This window comes from Neomonachus schauinslandi, chromosome 5, assembly GCF_002201575.2.
Source record: "Neomonachus schauinslandi chromosome 5, ASM220157v2, whole genome shotgun sequence".
Classification (NCBI taxonomy): Eukaryota; Metazoa; Chordata; class Mammalia; order Carnivora; family Phocidae; genus Neomonachus; species Neomonachus schauinslandi.
Window position 1 is genome coordinate 164,186,876 of NC_058407.1, and position 22,654 is coordinate 164,209,529.

The 22,654-nt window shown below is 44.5% G+C and overlaps 1 protein-coding gene and 1 pseudogene across 2 annotated transcripts in view; both read right to left on the bottom strand.

The window, feature by feature from the left end:
- AUTS2 (activator of transcription and developmental regulator AUTS2) overlaps positions 1 to 22,654 on the bottom strand; it is a 1,127,592-nt gene that overhangs the window by 953,367 nt on the left and 151,571 nt on the right. The window lies entirely within an intron of this gene.
- Positions 722 to 904, bottom strand: LOC123324897 (annotated as a pseudogene).

The following is a 22,654-nucleotide window of genomic DNA, read 5'->3' on the forward strand; positions in this document are numbered from 1 at the left end:
AATTGGTTAAGAAATGCTGCTTTAAAAACCACTGTGAGAGGGTGTCTTGTGGAACAGATGTAATTAAATGGCATCCAAGAGCAAAGAGCCCGCCTTCAGGAGGCTAAGACAACTGAGGGGTCTCTTTTCATACAATACTGTCCTTTCAGAGGAAATGACAGAAAATTTAACTCCTGTTTATCAGGGTAGTCCAGAGACTACACCACACCATTCCATCCTCTGAAAGTGAAAAGCAACTGCACTGGGTTATGTTGTCAACCAACTGCTGAGTTACGCCTCCCGCGGTTGGCACTCTGCTCTTGAGAACGGATTCTTTGTTCAGGTACTGCTTATCCTTCACTTCATTTCAGATCCCCAAAAGTTACTTATTACCACTTAAAACAAAACAAAAATAACAACAGCAAGCCCTGCTGAACATCTATTTGGACTAAGAAGGAGCCTCGCAATCACATGGAACAATTTCATGAAAAGTACACCCTAAAAATCTCAGACTGTCTTAACACAATCTATACTATAAGCAACTAAATGATGAATTTTAATCCAGCTAACAAAGGCTGCATGTCCAGGGATAAAAAGGGAAGATGTGTCCTCAAAATACCCTCAAAACTGTAGAGATAACAAATCATTTAAAAATTTCTCTGCATGGTAGGGGGTGCCTGGCTGGCTCAGTCACTTAGTTGATGACTGCTTAATCTTAGGGTGGTGAGGAGTTCAAGACCCACTTTAAAAAAATTAATAAAAATCATAATTTATCGGGCACCTGGCTGGCTCAGTTCACAGAGCATGCAACTCGTGAGTTGGAGCCCCACGTTGGCTGCAGAGATTTTAGGGAAAAGTTTTCAATTAGCAATAATCGCGCCTCGGATAAACCTCATTGGCTACGATACTGCCACTGAGCAAAGCTGGGTGTAGAGATTATAAGTAAATAAACTTTAAAAAAAAAGTTTCTATGCATGCTAATATCCCATAACTTTAACTGAAGTGTTTAAAATATTTTAGGTAATAAAAACTCTATTTTTTAATGGCCATTTATTTTATAGTCACTTTTAAGAAGGCCTTCCACGACCACACTTACTGAAATAGCTCCTGATGCCATTTTCTTCCGCGTTTTTTTTTTTCTTTCATACCATTTATCACCACCACCATCATTATAAACTTGTCTTCACCACCACCCCTCAGGAGAATTTAAGTATCACGACGGCAAAGACATTTTATGTTTGTTTACCACTGCATCCTTAGTACCTAGAATAGTACCTAGCACACAGTAGAAACACAACAGATAGTTGTGAAATTAATTAGTGAATTAAAAGAGTAGAATGTTGACTCCAATGCCAACAAGCCACATGCCTCCTCCCTCCACCTCCTCCATGGTCAGGAGAGAATCACAGGAAGACAAGCAAGCTCTGTTTTCTGAAGGCATCAGCTGTTCATCATGCCACTGCCTTCCAGTATCTGTTCCTTTTTTCCTTTCCATTTACAAGTAACAACTCCCCAGGTCCCCTTGGCATTATTCTGGGTCAACCAGCTGCTCATTTCCTCTTAATGAAACGAGATATGTGGAATCAAAACATGTCTCGCTGATGCCACCCCTTCAGAGCCCATCTAAGGCTGGAAGCCCTTCAGCCAAGCCCCTCACACCCCAAAATAAAAAGAGCACAAAACCCCAAGTAGGAAAAGGCAAGGCAAACCAAAACTCTCTGAACCAAGATGCTCCAGCATAACTGAAGACAGCTTCATCTACCCCCTTTCTCCTCCTCATCAAAGGGATAGCTGAACCTTGAGAAAGAGAGCGTTTCTTCTGACTGGTTACTCCAAGTTGTGAGAGGAAAGAACATGCCCTGATTTTAGACTTTTCCAACTGGCAGCTGAGGACCGACTTTTTTTTTTTTTTTTAAGATTTTTTAATTTATTTATTCATGAGAGACAGAGAGAGAGAGAGAGAGAGACAGAGGCAGAGGGAGAAGCAGGCTCCCCGCAGAGCAGGGAGCCCGACGCGGGACTCGATCCCAGGACCCTGGGATCATGACCTGAGCCGAAGGCAGACGCTTAACCGACTGAGCCACCCAGGCGTCCCTGAGGACCGACTTCTCATTAGCACTTCAATCACCCATCTGAGTCTCTCCAAGGGCCACATAATCTTTTGTACAATAGCCTGACCAAGCTGGCAGGGGAAATTTTCCTGGAATCGAGGCTCTCCTTCTTTCCAACCTTGTGTGGATGGCACTTGATGCCATTCTTGGGTGTTTCAGTGCCTACTCACACCGGAAAACATGCTCAAGTGTCTGGGGGTAGTAGTTAAAGGTGGGAGGGGGCTGTCATAGCAGGATAATAAAAGCAAATCACCTGGTAAAACAGAAGATGAATGCATAAATCCAAGCAGAGAATTTGAAGTAGAAATGCATTACCGACTAAAGAAATCATTTCAAATGACTTATACTACAAATTGGCTTTAAGAGACATCTCGGTGTGCACATGTATTCCCCGCTGAATGGTGATACCTATTCAAATGATCAAAAACAGTCCGTTCTTAAATTCAGGGTAAATCCCAGACCTCAGAAACAGTAAAGGGGAAAAAAAAAAAAAGGTTCAAAAGCAGAAAGGCAGTCAATGTTACTCTCAGGACCAATCTCTCTGATACGCCTCAAGCTTGCTAAGAGCATTTTTATGCCACAGGCATGCTACTTTCTTGCCCTCATTTTATTTCACAGAAGTCCTTCCCTAACAGCCATGGAATATCCGAGAAAAGAAAAGAAGGGGAGGGCAAAGGATTCAGCTATCTCCCCTGCTTGGAAAAGACTCAAGAGCCGGGAAAGATGCCGCAAAAATCAGTGTGGGCACAACAAGCAGCAACAGCCAACAAAACTGAATCCCAGTGAGAAATCTGCCGCTCTGTAACTGGAGAACAAGCGTCTACTTCAGTGACCAGTGTCCAGCTCAGTACAAACCATGTGGTTACAAGGACCAGAGCCGAGGCCCCTCCTGCCATCGCCGCAGGTCTGGTCCCTCCTGAACAGACTTCTGGCAGTCCCAGTGTAAAATCATTCCTCCCTCTACCGCGAACGCTCTAATCTCCAGAGGATGACCTGCCTCACACACAGATTCTCAATGAGGCACAGGAGAGAGCCACCAGAACAGTGGTGCTTCAAGTCACAACAGGTCTGGAGATGTCAACCAGGATAAGTGAAGCAAAAAAAAGATGAGCAGCACCCTCTTGAGAGGGTCAAAGGGATTACGCTGCACATGTGGCAGGGCTGGGCATACAAGGGAGCACCCCAGCATGTGGACTGTCGATTTGCATTATGGGTAAGAGCGGCCCAGGGCAGGGGACACAACTTTAAGCCAAAGCTGATACACAAACAAATCCACGTAACTGGACTCTTAGTACTGAGCTAAATATTTAGAATCCATTTAAATAATTCTTAGAGAATCAACAAGGCCTTTCAGAAAAGGGAATTACTCTTGTGAGGCACAAGACAGCTAAATTATAGCTGCCTGAATCAACTGCCCAAAGTCAAGGCAACGTAACACATTGCTCCTTCCCAACAGAGGATGCTCTCTGAAAGTTAGAGTTGGTTGTAATATAAGGTAGATTTCTTTTTTTTTTTTTTTTTTTTTTGCGGGGGGGAGGAACCTCCCTCCCCCGTACTCCCCTTTTTCTTCAATGGCAGATTTCCCTCCCTGATTAGCTTTTCCTAAAATTAAGAGGGAAATTATCTTTCACTCCCCAGGGTACATACTAGCCAGGGAGCCTGGGAACCTGCTGAGGGAAAGGTCTCTGGGATTGTTTACAAGGCAAATAATTGAAAATTGACTGTAGCTACAAATAAAGTCCCTCTTCTTCTTGTAGGGATCCTGCAAAAACCATCCAGATTGGAAGATACCCCTCAGGTCAAGGTTCTAAAACCCGGCCCCCCCATCAGACATACCCGACCTGACACAGATAGCAGCCACAAGCCGGTATTTCTAACAAACTCCCCCAGGTTATTCTGAAGGCCTGGAAACACCGAGTTAATCTCTCTGCCTCCACTTACAAACGGAGAATTTACAAGTCTTTCCACTCGAAAGCCCAAGTACAGTGTCAAGCTACAGGCCTTCATGCCAGGGTCTGTAACCTGAGAATGACTGACCCAAAGGCACTTGGTCCAGCAGTCACACACGGCTGACCAGAGAAAGGCAGCCAACTCTCAGCTCATAAGCAGCTCCCTCTCCACAGCTTGGTGTGTGGCCTTTGAAACAAGTGGGAAGGGAAGGAGAGAAAAACAAATAAAAACCAGTCACTGCAGTCTACACTGAGGTTAGATTACAAGTAACGTGGCGAAGTGCTTCAAAGAGACTGGAAATCCTCTGATAGAGATGCCTGTCAATTCCTGCAGTATAATCAGCTAGTAAAACGTTAAACAAACAAGTATTCTAGCTCTTTGCCAACAGGCCACCGTGGGCGGGGCAGAAGAAGAGCCTGCTGCTTAGGAGAGCTGGTCTCCAGTGTGAAGCCAAGGCCAAGTTGTGATTCACAGCACCCACTGTCTCCAGGTGTTACTGCTGGTGCCTCCAGCCAGCGCACAGCCACTACCCAGAGCCCACGGCTAGTGCTGTTTGTGGTCCTCACTGGCCCCCGTACCCACACAGGCCCCCCGCTCCACAAAGAGGCACTGCTGTTCCTCCTAAAGCCGGTGGCGGTAGGCAGATGTATTACCACTAGAAGGAATTTGTTTTAATGTTATTTTTCATTCCAAGAAATAAAAATAAATAAAACCATTTCTCAACTCTCAGTGTAATTCTTAGAAAATACCGTAACAACGGATAACCTTTTACTGGGCTATGAAGACAAAGTCTTGAATTCAAGGAAAGAGAAGTGTACTTTCATTAAGGACTAATATGATAGAAAAAGCTAAACTGGGGAAGACTCAAGATCCAGAGTCTGGTCCCAGCTTCACTGCTGTGAAATTAAACTGGTTATGTAATCCTGCTAGATCCCTTCGGGTTCCCCTTTGGGAACATGGGAAATAGGAGAGGGAGTAGGAGGAAATGATCAAGTTTTTTTTTTGACTTTACAAATGTAATTCTAATTATTTAATTTATAGCTTTGTGGGTAGCTCTTTAAATTGTGATTGAAAACAGTATCTAAGTTCAACCTGACTAAAATCCTATCAACCCCAATTAAAAGGAAAGGAGAGAGTATCCGCGGTTGTTTTGGTCTGGTTTGTTGCTTGTTTTCAAAAGGATTCAGGAAAGGCGATGAGGTGAGAGTAGAAATCATGACAGCTACTAATGATCTCATTTAACTTGAGCAAGGACACTCAGCAATGACCATTTGTTCCTAGATTCTGCTTTTGTGCATTTACCACTAAACCCTGATGCAAACCTTCCTTTCGGGCTCCTGTGTGTAGCTACAACCACTTACAGCTCTATACATGATAGCAGGCAGGCACACAGTGACCAGCCACCTGTGAAATTAGCATCAAATGGTCTGATCAGGTTTCTTTACCGCCCTCCTCCTTTTTGCCCTGAGCCAAAAATCCAGACGAAGCAGTTAGACCAGAGCTGTATCATGCTTCCTAAGGACCTGTGGATGGACAGTAACCCCTATCACCAACACAGACATTTCATTGTACATCATTCCAGTGGGCTTTAAAAGATAGAGGTCAAAATTTTAACAAGCACCAACTCTCTAATATTAATTTTATAACTCTGAGCACTATGAAATCTATTACAACAAAGGCTCCAATAGTTCTAAGAAATTAAGCACAGGCCTATTCTTACAGTGCAAGTTATTTTAGAATCAATTAAGCTTAATAAAATTAAAAATAAAATTTAACACTGACATCTAAAATTTGATGTGGCTAAATACCAGTTAGGACTGAAAATGAAAGACCTCTTTAGATTTCAGGTAGCTATGACTAGTACCTATTAAGACAATGAATTTCCAGCTATATTTGTTCCATTTATGTTCCTTTATTTCGAACATAACAGATTTCTTGCCCGAGTGGGGAACTACAGGGCAGTTTTTCGTAAAGCTCCTGGGGAATAAGCTCTTGCTGTCCTTGCTAATACACAAGTGCATGATATCAAAGACCAGCTTGTTGATTCAGTCAAAAAACATGGATTAACGGAGCAGATGCTATGTGTCAGCAGGCTCACTGATAGACAGGGGGTGGGGGTACGGGGGTGTCCATGAGGAACAGAATAATGTCCCTAAAATTGTACTAGCATTCACATACATTGAATACTGACAACTATGTGCAGGACTTTATACATGAATAAACAGGCTTAGAGGGATGAAATGTAAAAATGGTAATCATTTCTCAAAGTTCAGCTTCTTGTTAGCCCACAACCCCTGGCCACACCTCACTCCAACTACACACACATACAAGCCTGTTGGAATATGAACAGATTTCTAACTACATCAGGAAGGTGGGGGGGTCAGCGAAGGCTTATCATGGATGGTGGTGATGAGTGCCTCAGTCCTATGCACTGCCCCTTGCTGAGTGGTAAACCATTCCTGTCCCTGATGAAGAGCTCACAAACTCATCAGCCTGTCCCAAGAAACAGCTAGAAAACAGGTTGAATTTGTTGACAGCATTACCTTTTTAAGAATGCAAATCATCCCTTTCTCTTCCCTTATCATTCTTTAAGATCAGGCTAAATCATTCCTGTGGTCTCTCCACACCCCTACAGCCCAGGGTAACATCATCTGCTTCTCAATCCTAAAGTTCTACATCCCCAACATGTATTGAACCAGTGAGTCTCAAGCCTGACTGCGTATCACAACCATCTGGGGGGCTTTAAAAAAAGCCTAGGTCATATTCCACAGAGATTCTGATTTAACTGGTCTAGAGTGGGCCCTGGCATGGGTACTAGGCACAGAGGCAAAGTTGAAAACCATGGCATCAGACCAGTGTTTCCCCAGTGCAGTTTCCAAACCAGCAGCATCAGCATCATCTAGGTACTTGTTAGAAATGCCAATTCTCAGAACCCAGAACAAATGAATCCTAAACTCTGGGGATGGGGTCCTGTGATCTGTACTTTTAACAAGCCCTGAAGGTTTTTCTGAGGCACACTAATGTTTGAGAACCACCACGTTAGACCATCTAAGAATCCTAAATTATTACTTTACTGTTAAAGTTAACTTTTTTAAAGATTTTATTTGAGAGCGAGATAGAAGGAGAGAGAGAGCATGAGCAGGAAGGAAAGGGAGAAGCAGGCTCCCCTCAAGCAGGGAGCCCGATGTGGGTTCTATCCGAGGACCCTGGGATCATGACCTGAGCCGAAGGCAGATGCTTAACGGACTGAGCCATCCAGGCACCCATGTTACAGTTAAGTTTAAAGTCATTTTACCTCTTGCCTTCCCAGTTAGATGACAAGATTCTCAGTGGCAGAAGCTCTATTTTTTATTTATTTCTATGTATCTTTGCAGTCAGTACTGTGCCTTACACAAGTCGGAGCTTCATTGATATTTATTGGGTTATCATGACCAAGGCTCCATATGGAACACAACCCACACCCTCCATGGAGAAAGGGGAGAGCCCTGGATGAACTGCCATGAATGATCGGTCTGCAGAAATCCGCTGAAGTGCAAATACCCTCCCACCCCACATTGGTCAGCCCTCTCATAACACCCAAACATCCTCTTCCTTTCATTGAGTGTCACAAAGGGGAGGTTTAGAAGGAATCACCCTGAAGTGGAAAGTTTTCTTCAACATCTACTTTTTAAAAGAAAACAAAAATCATTTGAAAGCAATTTTATATTCAACAAAATTCAACACTTATTGATCACCTATCAAACCCAAAGCACTGTGCTGGAAATCACTACGGATACAAATATGTCTTAGGCATCAAGCCTCAAATGCCTCAGAGTAAAACAGCAGTGTCTACAGAGCTCTATTCTAAGACCTAGCTTTTCAGGGAAAACGTTATGTTATTGTCTACATAAAAGGAAAAATGTTCATAGGAACTGCTCGAGAAATGTTAGCTGTTTCTACCAGGACCTGGGAGCAACATCTTCAATGAAACCAAAGTATTTTCTTGAACTATAAAGTGTACAAATATCCTTTAGAAAGACACTTAGGTGATACAATTTGAAATAAACACAACTATTCCAATACGTGACTATCAGCACCATATACGCACATACCACAACACAACCAGAAAACCTGGGAGTATTTGGGACTAGAAACCCCTGAGTGACCAATTAGAAAACAGCATGGGGCGGGAAGAAGACCTTCCACTTATTAAAATGTTCACACACTGGCTCACTTACGGTCACACAGCTGGGGTCACCTAGAAATGCCCACAAAGCTACAGTAAGACATGCACCTCTAAAATTCCCTTAGAGACCGTGCCTTTATTATTCCTCCAAACACGCTGAGTTGTTTTAACCACACAAGGGTGAGTAAGTGCAGGGGGTGCGAGGGAGAGGTTATGATGGTTACTGAAACCACCACTTTCCCAGTTTATTTCTGGCCTCAGTTGAGAGAAGCTTCATCATGAATGGGGATGGGGGCCCACTCCTGAGGAAGTGGTCCGCCTCAGTCCCAGGAAGGATCAATGGTCAGTTAACTCCTATTTTCTTCCATAGGCCAAACAACAGAGATGCTGGGAAAGGCCGTGTACACCACACATGATGAGAACAGAGCACTCTGGGGAATGGTACTACGGCCAGGGGCCTCTCAAAGGAAAGGCAGGACAAGACACAAGTGTGCCATCATGTTCCTTCTATCTCAGCGCTCTCGGGGCTGCCTAAGGAAACAGAGTGACTCCTTGTTACTAACTCCCTGGTCTACTGAGCGAGCGAGCAAGTCAGACCTTTACCCAGGAACGGTGCCACAGATGCAGCATTCATGGCTTCCGTTTTCTTAAGAACCAGAGGATGAAATCTGAAAACACTCTGAAAAGTTCCCTGATAGCCCCACCTTCTCTGCCGTACCCAAACCTTCCGTGAACACCTTCAGTGACGTAAGACTGACTTACACTTTGGAAAGTCTTGTCAGAATGCTCTTCCAGAAACAGGGCCATGATGCATTTTTCTTCTCTTTCTTATTACTAGTCCTGGTTCTACACGAGGAAAAAAGAAACTGACTAATCCCTCTTAGAAACCACAATCCACATAAATATTTGGAGAGCACTATTGTGCGCACATTTTTCAAGTGTTATCCCTCCTAATGCAGACTGAAGATTCCCAGTGCGTATTTTCCCCCCCCACAAATAATTCCCTTACCAAAACATCAACACGATTAGAAGCTGTAACAGAGTCTGACCTCCTCTGACACTAGTCATCTGATGACCGTAAGCATGACACATACAAAAACATGCAATGGAAACAAAGACCAGCTAAGTAAGCACTGAGTACTTAAAAAGACTGGAGACTAGGAGAGTGACCCCAGGAAGGACCAGATTCAGCTCTGGCTAGAACAGGGGAATCCCACAATGAATTCAGGGGGAGAGAGAGAGAGACAGAGAGAGTGAGAGAGTATGAAGGGCCAATCTCTGGCATCTATTATTTAAAAGCAGAGAAACCAGACACGGGGTATTTCCAAGGGTGCAGGACCAAAACAGAAAAGCTATCAGGAATAACATATTGACACTCAGTCATGACTTGCTTTAAATCTGGTACCAGATTCGAAAAAGGACTTTCCTTCTAGCATCCAGGGAGTGTTGGCAGCTCACCCGGCCCAGGCAGGAGACACAAGCAGCCAACCTCCTGATGGGGTTTCTGCTAGTTCTGCTCCAGGACAGAAGATCCAGCTGCTCTGGGATGTAAGCATTCCCTAAGACGACTCCCTCCCCCGCTCACATCCAGCCTTAGCCACTGTGCTATACTCATCAAGGTGTACCAGTCAGACCAAACTGCTGTCAAGGGGACAGTAAGGAGTGTAAGGAGGCGTGACTCACCCAGGGGTTGGAAATAGCCCATCAGTAGGAGACAGCCCATGGATTCCCTGGCAGGATTAAAAAACCCAGCCTAAAAGCCAACATGTAGCCACTAGGTTAAAGTGAAGCCAAAGGGAGAGGCCAAAAGCTGTAATACTGGGTTAGGAACCATTTCCCAGCGTCTGTTTAGAGCAGGATGGTGGGACAGAGAGCACCACCCCCAGGGAGGTACTGATGAGAACCACGACCTTCAAGGCAGCGGCACCTTGCACAAGCCAATGTGGACTCCATCCTGCATTAGCCAACAAGAAGATAATGCCCTCAGAGGATGGGAGAGGAAGGTGTGGCCCAAGTATGAGATAAACCAAAAACACCCCACCGTGCAGGTTTTTTTTTTTTTTTAGGTCCCACGATCACAATGTAGACTTCTCAGGATACCATGTAATATTCTTTACAACATTACCCAACAAAAACATACAAAAAATTATCTCCATGTGGGTATAAGACACTTAATGGTTTCTAATTATGTATTCTGTTTATTCTGCAAGTACTTATCTGGTAATTTATAATTTACCAGAACAAGTTTCTATTTGCACAGATTTCTAACAGATTTATATTCTGAAGAATTCACAACTAGCCTAGATTACTCCAGAGAGATCAGGAGCTCCTGAGAGCCACCAGCCACATCAGAATCAACAGGGCCATTAATTAAAAAATATATATATTGGACTTCGTCTTAGATCTACTGAACCAGGCAGAATCTCTAGGGGTGAAGACTGGCCCCGCGCACTATTATAAATCAACCTTACTGAAGTGTAATTTACCGGCTCTAAATATACACTTTGATGAGTCTAACAAATGTGTACATGACAAGATATGTAATATTTCCATCATCCCCCAAAGTCCCCTCGTGTTGAGCCCATAGATTTTTGCTGACATTTCTCATTTTTAAAATTTGTTTCAAAATATTAACAATAATTGCTTGATGGAAGTATTTTTATGATGGCGGCTTTAAAATTCTTGTCAGAATTGCAACATCTGATTCATTTCAGTGTTGGTGTCTACTATTGGCTGTTCTCATCCATGCTGTAATTTTCTTGGTTCTTAGGATTTTTTATAAGGACATCTTTAGTTAGCAGGCAGTGTCCCTGTTGAAATGTTTTTGTAGATTGTATATAGATTCTGCTTCCTCCTGGGCCTGCCAACATGAGCCTGGCAAGAGTAGAGCACTGAGTCACCTCACCGGCTTGCAGGTGGCAGGGTGGAAGTTGGCCCACTGACACCTTCCCAGGAAAAACGGGGCACTGCCTCATTACCTCCACAACGGAGGGTGTGAGATCAGATGCCCCTAAGCCTCACTGTCACCAGGGAAGGGGAAGCAGAGGGCTGACTCAGGGTGCTTCGGGAGGGGGCAGGAGGGGAATGAAAGCTCCCCCTAAAGGTGGACCCGACTGACACACCCATGGCCCTGCCCCCAAGCACTGCCTAGTTCCACGCAGAGGGGACTGGAAGATCAGCGCCCTGCTCGGCTGTGCAGACACCACACCCCAGGGGAACTGAAGTGCAGTCTGCTTCCAAGGGGCAAGGTGGAAGCTCAACTTCCTGCTTGGCCAGGCTGAAGCAGCGGGGATGGAAGGGGAGAGTTCTTCCCTTGGTATCTGGCTGCAGTTAGGGAGGGTATTGCCAAAAAGGCTTTCTGTTGTTAGCCCACCTTTTTCCCAGGCCTCTGGCTAGGGGGAAACAGGCTTTACTCTTAGAGCTTTTTTGATCTGTGCCTCCTGGTGATTCCGGGTTGGGAGGTTTCTGTAGCACCCTGTCTGAGATATATGGGAGTCAATACTCAAACCCAAGGGACCCACCTGCCCTGTTGTTTCTCAAGTCCTCAGGTCCTAGGCAGCCTGCCCTCTTCTTTCTACCTTTCAGAGACTTCATGTGCTTCTTTGTTGTATTATGTCCAAGGTTTTCAGTTTAAGGGGGAGGACCTAGGAGGAATGCGGCTACTCTATCTGGACAGAACTGGAAATCTCTAAGCTGTTAGTCTAAAACGCCCTCTGAATGATTTTGATGCACCAACAGATTCAGGAACTGTTACACTATTCTAGAGCACCAGAGAAAAATCAGACCAAGTCGGGGCTCAATCAAGTAACTCCCCAATGACAGCTAATACCTACTAAATGCTTGCTATGTACCAGGTACCTTAATAAACACTTCATTTGCATTTGCTCATTTAATCCTTATAATAACTCTTATGTGGGTATTATTTTCATCATCATTTTCCATATAAAGGAAGAGATGCTCTGAGTTTCAGTAAATAGTCCAAGGCCACACGTCTCATATAGTGGAGCCAGGATTCAAAACCAGACTGCTTGGCTCTTGGAGACCACATTCTTACATACTCTACTCTCTCACACAATGCAAGGCTTATAAAGTCTACCTTTATGCGTGCATTTTAAAATTTATTCAAATACGCTAAAGCATTATCCTACAGTAATAAATAAAGTCAAGGAACACAGAAATCAAAAAGATTTGCCTTGGGCTATAAATTCAGAAATTCACTGACATCCTCTCTCATTTGAGTGGTGTAAATCATTAAGTCCTAACTCCTTGGTCTGCCTTTTCATAATCTGATTCCAGCCTGTATTTTCAAAGGTAATTCCCACCTTAAGACTGTAAGTTCCCTGGGGCACCTGGGTGGCTCAGGCTCAGTCGTTAAGCGTCTGCCTTCGGCTCAGGTCATGATCCCAGGGTCCTGGGATCGAGCCCCGCATCGGGCTCTCTGCTCGGCCGGGAGCCTGTTTCTCCTTCTCCCACTCGCCCTGCTTGTGTTCCCTCTCTAGCTGTCTCTCTCTCTCTGTCAAATAAATAAAATAAAATCTTTAAAAAAAAAAAAAAAAGACTGCAAGTTCCCTGACAGGAAGGCCCTTATACTCCTATCAGACTATATTGTTGTGTATAACCAACTCAGTAAACATTTACTGAACGAATGAGAGAAGGAATGAATCCAACAGAGAGCAACCAAAGTAACACCTTGGATGTAAGGCAGCCTAAACAGCCCTGGACTAATGTGAACGTCTAAGTTGAATGTGGATCAGACTGAACCGGCTGTATACACCCCAGGCTCTACAAGCCTCAGTTATCCAGAGGTTGGACAAGATCACAATTTTGGATGAAGTCCAGCTTCCTGTGCCAACCAAAAGGGAGGGAGATATGAGGATCCCATTTCGCTCCATTCCAGTAAACGATCAGGTCACACGGCAGACAGGTATGAGGTAGACCTGAAACCAAAACTCCCTATCTCTGAGTTATACTCCCAGCTCCCAGTCCTCCCAAGCACCACTGTCCCTCTGTCCTGTTGATCGGTCTTCTTGTCTCTTTGGCAAACTCCCCACTGTCCTCCAAACCCACCTCAACTGCAGAGTCCTCCCAGACAGCTTCACTGCATGTCCCCACAGAATTAACACTGCCCCTCTGTGCTAGCACCACACCTCGTGCCCCTTCCCCTGGCGCACTGAGACCATCCACGCTAGACCATGAACTCCGGGGAAGCAGAAACAGTGCTTACTTCTTCTGTAACCCCCACACTCACCACAGTGCCTGGGACCTAGCAGCACTCAGTGCATGTTTTTCACCAAGTGTCTTAAAGCCAAGCACCTTTCCCTCTGGAACACCAGATCCACATTCTCACCACTCCCCTCTTTAGGTACCTGCTAACGCTGTAGGAAAGAATACTCTTGAAAAAAGGGCACAGAACACAATGGCAAATTTTCAAAGAAAAATCTATGGGCACGGGTAGAAAGACCTCTGGGTGCCCTAGGAGATTTTCAGCAGTGGAAGATGGTTTATAAACACAGATGCCCAGAAGCCACGTGTGCACTGTCGCAGGGTGACTGTGGGGTGAGGTGTACCCCGTTCTCCTTGCCTCCGTGGGTCTGGGCCCTCCCCAGTTCTCCAATACAGAACATGCATCTCCTTGCACTCAGGGGTCAGCAGGTGAAGCCACATTTCCTTTGGTGATCTACTCTAAAGCCGAGTGACCATTTAGTCCCTTCAAGCAGCAACCTATTCCTGCTTTATGTGAGATCATCTTTTTTAAAGTACAACTAATTGGTGTTAGTGAACAGATTGGTTTTACATTTATCCTCTAACTTTAAATGGTGCCATTAAGTCCTTCTAAATGCAGCTGAAAGTTATTTTTTTAAAGCAATTTTTTGTTGTTGTTGTTAAGATTTTATTTATTTGCGAGAGAGAGAATGAGAGACAGAGAGCATGAGAGGGAGGAGGGTCAGAGGGAGAAGCAGACTCCCCGCCGAGCAGGGAGCCCGATGCGGGACTCGATCCCGGGACTCCAGGATCATGACCTGAGCCGAAGGCAGTCGCTTAACCAACTGAGCCACCCAGGCACCCTTCAATACAGTCTCTTTGAACTGATTTGTACTCTCCCAAACAAAAGCCTTATGGGGTAGGGGAGCAAGGTGAGAGTTAACGGCAAGATTTTTTTTTTCCTCCTTTTTTTTTTTCTTTAAAGATTTTATTTATTTATTTGAGAGAGAGAGAATGAGAACACATGAGAGAGGATAGAGTCAGAGGGCAAAGCAGACTCCCTGCCGAGCAGGGAGCCCGATGCGGGACTCGATCCCAGGACTCCAGGATCATGACCTGAGCCGAAGGCAGTCGCTTAACCAACTGAGCCACCCAGGTGCCCTGCAGCTGAAAGTTATTATGCTAAGTAATGGGAGACAAGCAATTGGCCTGGAGGGGAAATGTCAGTCTTCTGTTGTTCTCTCACAGGTCTCTGGAAATCCCCGCTTTAGAAAGCACTCTCTCCCCGAAATTCAAAGGGTCTTGTACGTGGCATTCTGCAAGGCCTAACTCAGGAGAAACAGGACAAGTGCGTCTAAGGCCACGGAGCTCAGGCCGAAGAGTACAGGTGGCTCAAGCCAAAACTACTGGCGCCAAGATAGTTGGAGCCAAGAGGCTGGCATCTCAAGATGTCTCAGGCAGCCATCAATGTCCCCTGCCACAGCAACTCTGTCTTTCAGGAAATCCCTGTGAATTCGGGGATGAGAAGAGCATCCCAGGTAGAGTAGACTTGAAGCAAACCCTTCATACAAAAATCTTCACACATGTATACCTTCTACATTATAGGCATTTGCTAACTGTCTGCTAAATGATGGCAACACCCACAGAAGGTTCTAAGGTCCTCGCAACGAAAAAGCGTAAAAGATGCTATGTTACAGAATCACCGGAAATGGATCGAACTACGTTTGAAAAACCAACCGAAAAAAGATAAAAATCAAGACCAGAGCCTCTTAATAAAAAGACGATCAGTGTACACTGCTCATAACACGCTCTGCCACGTTAACAGTCCCAAATGAGAACTACCACTTCCTAACCTTCCTGTGTCACCACACCAACCATTTGGAAGAAGACAACCATTCCGGTCAGATACCTGCTTGTGCTGTTGAATTTCGCATTCATACCACCCTGACCATCCACCACAATCGCTAACTATTTTTCATATAATAATGAAAGCAACTGGGAAGTACTCAAACACTTGCTGCGTGGTGGCACCGCTCTGAAGGTTTAACGTGAGTCTACCCATCACCACAACCCCGTGAAGGAAGGACTAGAATGATCTCCATTTCTTAGCAAGAGCTCGGTTCATTTGGACCCTCCTAACACAGTTTCTGTATCTTTTTCGCCTTGGTTTATGTCCCTCATTTACTCTCAGTAATCGAGTTTGCTCAGGGTTGGGAGAGAGGAGCAAGGAAGGACTGAGCAGTATGCCACCCTGTCACCCACAAGCTCTCGTCTGCATCATTAATTCCCAGACAATAAAGTCAGCAGGAAGCTCCCAGGAAAGGGGGGGGCAGGGAGCAGATAGAAAGGCAAACATATCAGAACCTGAGGAACAATTAGGTCTGCAAGCCGGAGAGCCAGCTATTTCCAGCTAAATGCAGAATGGTGCATTTCCATTGCCATTAACTTCAGGAAGATTGCAGCTAATCTCATTGAATTTATAAATGAAACCCACTCTGTGAACATTACATAAGTCACCCCTCAACCTCCCACTTCCTGGACAGCAGTCAATACCTGGAAGGCAGTCAACTTCTTTCTCCCCATGGAGCAAGAACAGAAATTCCAGTGACGCTGTGTACACACTAAGAAATATTCACTAAACTCGTCTATTTGTGATTTTATCTCCCACCTAATTACAGCGGAAATCATATAATATGATTTACGCTCCTTGTTCAAGTGTGACATCTTTAGTAGATTATTCAATACTGGTTTACCCAGCTATGTCAGACTGACAGCAGCACTTAATGTTAATCAGGGGGATGCCGATGTATCAGTCGTAAGCTTCATACAGTTCAAGGAAATTATCAGAGTTGCAAGACACCATCAATATGTTTTGATCTGTGTGTCAAGAGACTTGGGATGTTTGTTAATTTTTCCTTCGTGCACTTTTTTCCCCCTCTTCTCTGCACAAGATGAGGGCAGAAGCCTAAATGAGCACGTGTGCCCACACTCTGCCTCACATATGTTCCATGGTCTGCACACCCCAAGGCCTGGTCTACACAGATGGCCTGTATTCCACCTGGAGCCTGAGACTAGCTAAGCCCACCAGGCCTGTCCTCCTGTCCACTCCCCCGTCCTCCTCAGAGGCTACATAAAACCTAGGCCCCTCCTGGTAGGAAACCTGTCTTCTCCAGCCACCTTGTTCACCTCATCCTCGGAATTCCTCCCCTGGGGCCCATTCTCCCTCAGTTCCCCCTCCTTCCTTGAGGCACCTGTGTCTCTCACACCTCTTCCAACAGCACACGACCTTCTTTGTGGTCCAACCTGCACTAGTCACTCCCTCCGTTCCCACTGAAACCTGGTTCTTTCATACAAGGACTCAGTTTCCCCCTGGGTCTTTCCGCTCATTTCCTATCTCACAGCTTTGCAGGTCCAAAGCTGGTGACGTCGAGTATGTCCCAGCTCTGCAAGGCTGTAACCAAACCATCGGTTCACTAATCTCATGCAAAAACAAATATATTACACTCAGAGGCTAGACTACCTGGGTTTGAAACGAGCAGAAAACCTCTCTTCTCCGTGTCTGTTTCATTACCTACACTGGGTTACCCTAAGATGAAATGAGGTAATGTAAGTGCTGAGCAAAATACCTAGCACATAGTGAGTGTAAATATTTTTTAACTTAATGGGTTTTTTTTTTTCCTTTCAGTTTATACGATCTGGCGTAGGAGGAAGAGATAGTGTGTGGCTTGCATGTGGTCAAACAGCTATCTGGGGCCATGTTCATGATTTAAACTACGAGTTCTACTCAATCCCACAGCATTAGTCACCTGTAGACAAATCAAATATTTACCAGACAATTGCCACAGACACAGTGCTATACCAAATGCTTCATAAGGTCCTGAGGGAGACAGACAAAACTAAAATATGGCACTTGTACAGAGGAGGATAAAGTCTAGTAGGAGGGACTGCCACAGCTAACTACAATCCAATTGGTCAGGCATCATTATGACATTACCTCAAAACGGGGCACAGAAGAGGCAGTGACTACCCTGCTCGGGGTGGTGACAGAAGGGAATCTGAAAAAGCCTTAAAAAGTTTCACAAAGTAATGCTTAAACTGGTCTTGGAAGATGTGGACAGAAAAGGGCATCAGGCAGCGGGCACAATTCGTGCCTCAAACTAAGTAAAGCCTCTAACAATCTGAAAGGTAGACTTTACCAAATAGCTTACTGGCTAAGCTCTTGGAGGGAATGTACCTGGAGTCAGCTAATGATCACATCCACAAGCCAGGGACAGAAAGACTGGGCAGGCCACTACACATACAATAGGTTGGTCATCCCCTTCCTGGCCCTTACTGATTCTACAGTGATGGAAGAGAAATGGCAAAAGACCCTTACTCTGGTCCTTGATAGTGTTGTACGCCTGAGGCCTCAGTATGGAAGGACCCACGTGGAGAAAAGAAAACTAAGCCACCAACCCCCCAACTACTACAATAAATGGAGTGTAGAAAGATCTACAGATTCTCTCTCCCTCCCCATCTTTCACACCCCACCGTCTACATGCACACAGAACTGTTTACTACTATGACCCACAAGCAGCTCATTTCCTGATCTAGTCAATTTTCCTTGAAATATATAGTAGTATGGGGTTGTAGTGGATTATTGCTTCACATATTTCTCCAATGATACCACTCTAAAGAGGAAAGGTTTGGGAGGAAAACACCCAGACATACTCCACCAGATTTTGTGGGAGGCTGTCATGTCACCCCAATCTTTGTCTGAGCACAAGTGTGAGAAGCATGGCAGCAGGTAAGCATTTCAGCTGACCTTCTAGGATTCAACTTGCCTCTCCACTGTTTAGCCCTTTGTCCTGAGAAGGTTGTCCTCTTCTTGGTCTAATCTAATGAAAAGACACCAACCCTCAAGGGCCAAAGTGAGCCATGAATAGTATGTCTATGCTCAGAGGTATGCTGGGACGAGTGAATGACTAAGAAACTCACCTACCCAGGGTCAACTCAAGGCAGTGTAGAGATCAAAGCCAGAAATAAATAAATAAATAACCTAATTTAAATGCATTTCTTAAGAATCTAGCTGCTTACAGAAAACATTACGGTGGTTCCTCAAAAAATTAAAAATAGATTTATCATATGACCCAGAAATTCCTCTTGTGGGTATATCCAAAAGAATTAAAAGAGGGATCTTAAATAATTTGCACACCTATGTCCATAGTGGCAATATTCATGATGGCTAAGAGGTGAAAGCAACCCAAGTCCCATTGATGGATGAATAGATAAGTAAAATGGGATATATACACACAATGGAATATTATTCAGCCTTAAAAATAGGAAGGAAATCCTGACACCTACTACAACATAGATGAACCTTGAGGACATTAGCTCAGTGAAATAAGCCAATCACACAAAGACAAATACTGTATGATTCCACTTATATGACTTTCTAGGAAAGTCAAACTCACAGAAACAGAAAAGTGGAATGGCAGTTCCCAGGGGCTACCGGGAGGAGGGAATGAGGGCTGCTGTTTGGTGGGTACATAGTTTCAGTTTTGCAATATGAAGGGAGTTTTGGAGATTGGTTGCACGACAATGTGAACTGTAAACACTTAAAAATGGGTAAGATGGTACATTTTATGTTTTGTATATTTTACCTCCCCCCCCACACACACACACACAGACAAAAACTAGCTGTCTGGATCCCATATATATGACGCAAAATTTCTGAAACCCAATTAAAATGTTTTCAAATAATGGGGAGTAAGGGAAGGAAGGTGAGCAGAGAACACAACGTAACTAGCAACAAGATTCTGGCCTAAGCAGAAGCCAATACAGCACCCAACCAGGAGATACGATCAACACTCCTCAACTATCAAGAATGTCCCTCTATCCCCTCTAGATTCCTCTGGGGAATTCTTAAAACCTTTTAGAGCCATTATGAATATACTTACATGGGCAGCGCAGAAATAGGCACAGAGAGACTTAGTTGAGTCTGGGTTACAAAGCTGTGGAGGACAATGAATCCATCATCTGTCTTGGGCCTGGTTTCAGAGGCCCAAAAGTAACTAAGCATCCTTAAAGCCACAGCCTCAGGGCCAAAGCTGCTTCTTCATTAGGCAAGCTTTAAACTCTAGGGGCTGTTTGTGCTTCTTCCAAAGCCCAAAGTCAAAAAACTCATCAGCTTCCTAACACTGGCCTCCCACAATCATTCTTCTCATGCCAGCAACACTAATGTGAATGGGGTCTGGCTGATTAAGTGCAGGCTCCTAGGCGCTGAGGTCATACGAGGTTTGCGTGTGTCCAAGTGCCGACCTTAGAGAAGACAGATCTAACCGGCTAGATCGCCAAGTACTTCTTCTTCTATGCTCCTCCCCACACACTCATCACTTTTATGTTTTAATTCAGTACTTTCAACCCAGGTGTCAGCCGGCCAAAATGCCCTCAATCCCAGGTGTCTTTAAGAGCTGCTAGGGAAAGATCCACAACTAGCCAGTCAGCCCTGCACCTCTTCATTCATCAGCATGGGGACTCCCTTGATGGTTAAAAAAAAAGGGGGGGGGGGGCCTCTCTGGAATAAAAGCAGCTCCTCTGACAGGAATTCATAATTCCAGAAGCACAGCTGGGCCTCCAGTGCTCATCCCAGCTAGCAGGAGCCCATGTTACATAAATCATGTTCCTGCCATTTCATGGCACTTCAGGAAATTACTGGCCAGTATTAACCTGGGCTAAATTGCTCAGAGAATTATCAGAAGCCATCTCATTCATGCTAGTAATGTCAGCAAGAAGAGAATGAAGTCCACAGCCTTGAGTGGCTGGCCTTCTTAACAGGCCACCCAGGGGGTGACCATGAGCAAGTATCTGGCCCTGGTGCTACAGCTTCAGAAGTTAAACAAATGAGACCAGACCCCATCCAACTTCAAAGGCTTTCAAAGTCAGGATGAAAATACACCCAGCTTTAAACTCTTCACAAAACCCTGTACGAACTCAATCAAGAATGCTCACTGGGTACCTACCATGTCCAAGGTCCCATGCTGGGTGTTACAAGGAATCTCAGACTAGGTGGAACCCATCACAACTTAAGGCAGGTAAGTTAAATATATCAGCAGAGGAAAGCAGAACATAAAACTATATCCCCAGGGAGAAGTAAAATAATAGCGCTGTTAAAAGAGAAGCAGCTCGACAGCAAGCACTGTTCTAAGAGCATCACGCACGCTAACTCACTAAGAACCACCATGACCCTGGGTAGGTACTCTTACTATCTCCACCTCACAAATGAGGAAATGAAGCTGCAGAAAGCAAAACAATCTGCCCACGACCAAACAGCCTCGAAGTGGTCAATCTGGGATAAAGCCCCAGAGTCTCAGTCTAGTCATCTGAAAGAGAATGGAGATGGATGGCCACTTGGTGTGGTCAGGGAAGAAGTAACAGAGAAGGAGGCATTTGAAATGGACCTAGAAGGATGAGGGGATACTGTTACCAAGGTAGATATCACCAAGGATGCCTTCTTTGCTTGTTCTCACAAGACCAGTCATTTACCAACAGAGGTAAATTAAACTCACATTGGCCACTGCTGCCTCGGCTTCTCCCCGATGGCCTGCCTTTCCCAAGAGCTGCAGGAGTTCCGCCCAGTGGACCACTGAGTGATGGTACCTCTCGGCCCCCAGGGCTCCTCAGCACGGTGGAGGCATCACCCCGATGTACGACTCAATCGTGCTGAGGCAATTAAAGGGTCCTGATGAAGGTTCACCCTAAATATTTTTAAACTGCCTTATTAAAAGGTGTGATGCAAGTATAAGGTTGCATTATTATTTTTAAGTTCATCCTCTGCAGTCACTCATTTAGAGGTGTGAAAATAAAGCTTGTGTTTCATTTCTCAATTCCCATATTTCCGCTTGATTAGCAGTCCTGCATCCCTGAGCTGGATGGTGGAGGTGCACAGTGGAAGGGGTCCTGTATTATAATTTCACATAAACAAAAATGTATTTCTTATTCAACGATGAGTGTATGAGGCACATGAGAGTAAAAAGAGGCAATTCTTCTCATCTAACACCAACCAGTTTATAGGACACAAGGAAAACTCAACGACCCTATGTAGGTATATGCTTCTGGAATAAAAAACAATGTCTTTATTGTTGCTCCTTTTCTTTTTAAAATTTGGAGATTCAGTTTATATAAGGTATTTTAAATCCTATCCCATAGCATTCTTTCAACATTATTTCAAAAGCTAGGCCTTCACCACTGCAGATTCAGTCACTAGACCTTACGAAATAAATATTGTCTTGGACATTCAGTGTGAGGAGAACAAAAAGTTCCAGGAGTCATGCTTTGGAGATCTGTAAAGTCACATTTTTTTTTTTTTTAATTTTTTTTTTAAGTAATCTCTACACCCAATGCAGGGCTTGAACTCGCAACCCCAAGATCAAGAGGCGCACGCTCTACCAGCCAGGTGCCCCTTCACTACACTTTTTTAAAACTGCATGACCAGATGCAGAAATATCAACTCTCCAGAAACAATTATGTCAGGACAGAAACTAGGAACCGAATTCCAGTCTCTTCTCTCACCGCCGGCCGGTCTATCAGAGCTGCAAGAGCCGCAGCTTCGGGCCTCGCGAGTAACGAGCACTGTTCATGTAACAGTCCACTGGAACATAAACGCCATAAGGCTCAAACTTTAATTATCTGGTATACCTCTATATCTCAGGACCAAGAATAGGGTCTAGCACATAGTAGGTACTCAACAAATATGCTGAATAAAAAATAACTCCATCTACCATTTAATAAAGACCCAAAACACAGCCAAAATTGTATCAAGACAGTCTCTACTGCATAGAGCTTGTAAAGATGCAATGGAAGACAGCAGGACAAGAACAGAGCTAAGCCCAAAATATTGGTCTTTTACCAGGGAAAAACTTGTCTTTGCCTAGCCAAATTCCCTGCTGTGAGAGCAAAGAAGGCACTTTCAGAAGTTAATTAGGGATTTAAAGAATTTCCTCAGTATTCAGAGGAACCCTATATCCCCCTACCACCTCCTATTTGATCTCAAATCCATGTCCCTCCACATTTTCTGTAAACAATTATCCCTTCCCCTCAGTCCCTGACCCTGTACCTCCCCTAGATCAAGGAAATACACACAAATCACATATGAAGACAATCTCACAAAATGGCTAACAGGACCAAACTATTTAACGCCAGCACCAAAGTAAAGGCATCCTAATTCGCTAAATCAATAAGCAATGACAAACAACACACATCAACATCC